The following is a 6,079-nucleotide window of genomic DNA, read 5'->3' on the forward strand; positions in this document are numbered from 1 at the left end:
TCACTGAGAATGACGATCTGTAGTTCCAACCATATTGCTGCAAATGGCACTATTTTATCTTTTTATGGCAGAGTAGTATCCCATTATATAAATATACCACATCTTAATCTAGTCATCTGTTTCATTTAGGTTGCTTCCATGTCTTGGCTGTTCTATATAGTGGTGCTATGAATATTGGGGTGCATGTGGCTTTTCACATTGCTGTTTCCTCTGAATATATACCCAGAAGTGGGATTCCTGGATCACAGGGTAAGTCTATTTTTAGTTTTTTGAGGAAATTCCATACTGTTTTTGATAATGGCTACACCAAACTACTTTCCTACAAACAGTGTGAGAGGGTTCCATTTTCTCCACACCCTCACATACACTTCTCAATGATGGTCATTCTGGCTGGTGTAATGTGATACCTCATTGCAGTTTTGATCTGCATGTCTCTGACAAGTAGCGATGCTGAGCATTTTTTCCTGTGCCTGTTGGCCATCTGTGTGTCTTCCTTGGAGAATTGCTTGTTTAGGTCTTGTGCCCAGTTTTGGATGGGGATGCTTGTTTCCTTGGTATTAAGGCATATGTGCTGGTTGTATGCTTTGGAAATTAGTCTCCTGTCAGTCACATCCTTTGCAAAGATTTTTCTCCCATTGTGTAGGTTGTCTTTTCATTATGTTGATGGTATCCTTAGTTGTGCAAAAGCCTGTGAGTTTAATGGGATCCCATATGTTTATTTTTGCTTTTATTTCCAATGCTCCATGAGCTGGTTCAAAAAAATACATGGCTGTAATGTCCACCCGCGAGTGTTGTGCCTGTGTTTTCCTCTAGGAGTTTTACGGTATCTGGTCTTATGTTGAGGTCTCTCGTCCATGTTGAGTTTAGTTTTGTACGTGCTGTCAGAGAATGTTCTAATTTCAGTCTTTTACAGGTAGCTGTCCAGTTTTCCCAGCACCACTTATTGAAGAGACTGTCTTTCCTCCGTTGTATATTCTTGCCTCTTTTATCATCGATTAATTGAGCATACGTGTGTGAGTTTATTTCCAGACTTTGTGTCCTGTTCCAATGATCCCATGTGTCTCTTTTTGGACCAATACCGTGCTGTTTTGATTGTAGCTCTGTAGTATTGTGTGAAGTCTGGGAGGCTTATTTCTCCAGCTTCATTCTTTTTCTTCAGGAATGCTTTGGTCATTCCGGGACTTCTGTGATTCCATGTAAATTTTAGGATGCTTTGTTGTAGTTCTGTGAAAAATGTCCTGGGTAATTTGATAGGGATCACATTAAATCTGTAGCTTGCTTTGGGCAGTGTGGCCATTGGAACATGATTAATTCTTCCAGTGCAAGAATATGGGGTGTCTTTCCATTTCTTGAAGTCCTCTTTAATTTCCATCGCCAGGGTTTTGTAGGTCTCTGCGTAGAAGTCTTTCAGTTCCTGGGTCCAATGTATTCCTAAGTGTTGTCTTGATATGGATGCCATTTTAACAGGGATTATTACTTTCGTGTCAAGAAATGCCACTGATTTCTGTGCGTTGTTGTTGTGTCCTGCTGCCTTGCCAAATTCTTTCCTCAGCTCTAGTCAATTTTTTTCCTGTGAAGCCCTTTAGGGTTTTCTATGTATAATATCATGTCATCCAGATATAAAGAGTTTTAGCTCTTCTTTTCCAATGTGGATCCCACTTCTTTCTTGTTCTTGTCCAATTGCTCTACGAGGACTTCCAATACTCTGTTGAGTAGAAGTGGTGAGCGTGGGCATCGTTGTCTTGTTCCCAATTTTAGCAGACAGGCTTCCGGCTTTTCTTGGTGGAGTATTCTGCTGGCTGTAGGTTTGTCACAAATTGTTTTGATTCTGTTGGAGATGTGTTCCCTCTATACCCAGTTTGGTAATACGGTGGGTTCAGTGTCGTCAGGGGGCTTGGGAGGTGGTGGCAGTAGCAGCTGAAGGAGGAGGGGGGTTGCCCCTTGGGAGCCATTCATTTGCTCCCATCTCTCCCACAGCGTGACCTGGGGGTGGCCTCTGCTTCTAAGTACAGTTAGGTCCCATTAGTTTATTTGTGCTTTTATTTCTGTTGCTTGGGTAGACTGCCTTAGGGGAACACTGCTGAGGAGTATGTCAGATAATGTTTTGCCTATGTTTTCTTCTAAGAGTTTTCTAGTATCTTATCTTATGTTTAAGTTGTTAAGCCATTTTGAATGTATTTTTGGGTATGGTGTGAGGGGGTAGTCTAACTTCACTGATTTACATGCAGCGGTCGAATTTTCCCTATACCATTTTCTGAAGTCAGTGTCTTTACTCCATCGTATGTTTTTGCTTCCTTTGTCAAAAATTAGTTGACCAAAGGTCTGTCGGTTTACCTCTGGGCTCTCTATTCTGTTCCCTTGATCCATATGTCTGTTTTTGTACTAATACCATGTATGACTGTAGCTCTGTAGTATTGTCTGAAGTCTGGGAGGGTTATTCCTCCAGCTTTGGTCTTCTTCTTCAATAATGCTTTGGTAATTCTGGGTCTTTTGTGATTGCATATAAATTTTAGGATGGTTTGTTGCAGTTTTGTGAAAAATGTCCTGGGTGATATGATAGGGTTTGCATTAAATATGTAGATTGCTTTGGGTAAGATGGCCATTTTAACAATATTAATTCTTCCAGTCCAAGAGCATGGCTTGTCCTTCCATTTCTTTAAGTCATCTTTAATTTTCTTACAATGTTTTGTAGTTCTCTACGTATAAGTCTTTCATTTGCTTTGCCAGATTTATTCCTAAGTATGTTATTTGGGGGATGCAATTTTAAAAGGGATTATTTCTTTACTTTCCTTTTCTGGTATTTTATTGTTAGTGTAAAGAAATGCAACTGAATTGTATGTTAATCTTGCATCCTGCTACCTTGCTGAATTCTTTTATCAGCTCTAGAAGTTTTTGTTGGAGCCTTTAGGGTTTTCTATATATAGTATCATGTTATCCACATATAGTGACAATTTTACCTCTTCTCTTCCAATTTGGATCCCTTTTATTTCTTTTTCTTGTCTAATTGCTATGGCTAGGACTTCCAATACTATATTGAATGGAAGTGGTGTGTGTGAACATCCTTGTTCCGGATTTTAGCACAAAGTCTTTCATGTTTTCACTATTGAACATATTATGCTGGCTGTAGGTTCATCATAAATAGCTTTTTATATGTTGAGATATGTTCCCACTATACCCACTTTGGTTAGATTTTTATCATAAGTGGGTGTTGAATTTTATTCATTGCTTTTTCTGCATCTACTTTCAACCCAATCTAAAAATGGGCAGAAGACCTAAATAAGCAACTCTCCAATTAAGACATACAAATGGCCAATAGGCACATGAAAACATGCTCAGTATCGCTAATTATCAGAGAAATGCAAATCAAAACTACAATAAGGTATCACCTCACACCGATCAGAAATGGCCATCATTCAAAAGTCCACAAATGATAAATGGTGGAGAGTCTGTGGAGAAAAGGGGATCCTCCTACACTGGTGGGAATGTAATTTGGTACAGCCATTATGGAAAATAGTACAGAGATTCCTCAAAAATCTAAAAATAGACTTACCAGATTATCCAGCAGTCCCACTCCTGGGTATATATCCAGACAGAATCTTCATTCAAAAGACACATGCACCCCAATGTTCATAGCAGCACTATATACAATATCCAAGACATGGAAACAACCTAAATGTCCATTGACAAATGACTGTATAAATAAGTTGTTGTCTATTTATACAGTGGAATACTACTCAGCCATAGAAGAAAATAAAATAATGCCATTTGTAGCTACATGGATGAACAGTAGAGTTTGCCAGAGACTTGTTTTTTGCTCTTGGTTGGCTGGAATGTTGCTCATAACCTCCCAACTTAGTCTGGGGCTAAATCTGAAATTCTGTGAGTCAAATTGATCACCTTCTCTGTGATGATTTCCCCCTCCTTAAATATCATGTTCAGACACATGGTTCATCAAGCAAATTGTTGTAATCTGTGCTTTGCCAACCCTCACTTTACTCTTATGTGTGTAATTCTATCCTATGCTTAAATCATCAAGACAATTTTAGGACTTCCATGTGCCCAGCAAAGAAAAAAGGCCTTTTCCACCTGTCTTCCCACATGATTGTGGTTTCCATCACTTGTGGTGCATACATGTTCATCCACATAATTCCTACAGCCAAGGAAGAAGTGACTATTAATAAAGTGGTCTCACTACTCATTTCTTCCATTTCACCTGTTAGATCCATTTATTTATACACCGAGAAATAAGCAAGTGAAGAAAGTCATCAATGACTCAATCAGAAGCACTGCATCATTCTTAAGGAAGTCAAATAAAATAGCGGTCAGTAAATGAAGTTAAAATAAAAGGTTAATGGCTACTAACCTTTCTACTGAAGCTTATAATTGTCCATCTTTAATAATCTATATTTCAGTTGTTATGTTTTTCTGTTCCTCTTTAGATTTACTTTACACTGCACCTTAATCAACTCAATTTATTTCCTTTGGTTTTTACTCAAATTCTTAAAGGAGATCTGTCTCAGTGAACAAAGTGAAAGAATATTTACTATCATTTATTTATACATAAATACAACCCCATATAATTAAATTTCATGGTTTAATAAAGATCATTCTTTAGTTCTCCATAAAACTGGCAGCATGATACTGCTGATTACTGTATGCAGATTTGCAAAATTTTTTTTTAAAATTCAAGTAAGAATTGAAACTGTATAATAAAGTACTGAGTAGGGTGATTGAAGGCATGACGTCATAATGCAAGGAACAATTGAGAAAGACAATAATAACATTTCTAATATTCTAGTAAAATTCATTGAAAACAAAAAACTATTCTGGGTAAAATCTGACAAATACTCTTTGGAATATAGCTAAGAGAGAAGGTTAAAATATCAGCAATCACAAGGTATCAGAGATACAGAACAATCAGAAATGAAGAAAAATAAACCGATGTATAACCCTTGGATTTCCAGGAAAGCACTAAATGGAGGTTGGAGAGGGCCAAGTTCTGGGATTATGAGTTAGAGGCTTGGGTTTGAAAGCCCACATGGAGATGAGAGATGAAGTGTCAGGGTCTAAGTGCTGACAGTACACGGGACTGACATAATAGTATAAAATCAAGACTTTCAAAATGGAATTTAAGAGAAAAAAGTGGCCACCCTCATAAAAGAAAAACAATTTTCTCTTAGAAATTCTTCTGTCTCTTCTTGACTTATGAGCTACAAATGTGAACATGGGGATCATTAATATGTTCCTCTTTCTATCCAAGAGAGAGATTTCACAGCCCAAATTCTATATTTGCTAATACTATGTATGAAAAATTATGTTGTGAATCCAAATTAATCTTTGAAAGCTTACAATTACCTATGCCACGAGATAGAGACACTTCGTAACAATTCACCTAAAGCACAAAAAAGCTATACTCAGAAGAAATCAAAGAATTTTTTATCCAAACATATATTCATTATTTTTAAAAACTAAACTGAACAAAAAATAAAACAACTCCTGCTCAATATAAAATTTTGTAAACCATGAAAGTAAACCAAAGCATGTACAACATGAATTTTAGATAAAAAATGAATAAAATTTAAATGATAAATAAATCTAAAAGTTGATTCTTTAAAAACTTTCATGAAAATTGATGTTTCTCAGAAACATAAATGAATACAAAACAGCAAAATGTGTAAGGTTACCAATCTTAAAATATAAATACTGAAGCAGTATGAATTAGAATAACTTGATAGATGAACTATAGCAATCCCACAACAAAAATGAAATATATATGAAGACTCAAAGTTCATGAAAAAAGATTTAGCAAAACAGAATTTCAAAAATTAATTCAAGGTGTGGAAAACAAATATACCGATCTCCATAAAATATTAAGGAAGGCAAATAAAAATAACTTCTGAAGAAATGAAAGGACCAAATTAGTATAAAACTAACCGTGGTAAAACACTAGAAAATCTCATTACGATTTCAACTATGCAAACAATTAAAGAAAAAAAACTCTCCCCATGGAATTTTATGAAAATGTCTTAATATTTGAAAAAATCTGATGAAGACATTATAAGATAAATGATTAAACAAA

At 36.1% G+C, this 6,079-nt stretch overlaps 1 pseudogene; it reads left to right on the forward strand.

Moving 5' to 3' along the window:
* Positions 1-3,779: 3,779 nt before the first annotated feature.
* LOC140691637 (olfactory receptor 6C2-like) lies at positions 3,780-4,333 on the forward strand (annotated as a pseudogene).
* Positions 4,334-6,079: the final 1,746 nt, after the last annotated feature.

This window comes from Vicugna pacos, chromosome 36, assembly GCF_048564905.1.
Source record: "Vicugna pacos chromosome 36, VicPac4, whole genome shotgun sequence".
Taxonomy (NCBI): Eukaryota; Metazoa; Chordata; class Mammalia; order Artiodactyla; family Camelidae; genus Vicugna; species Vicugna pacos.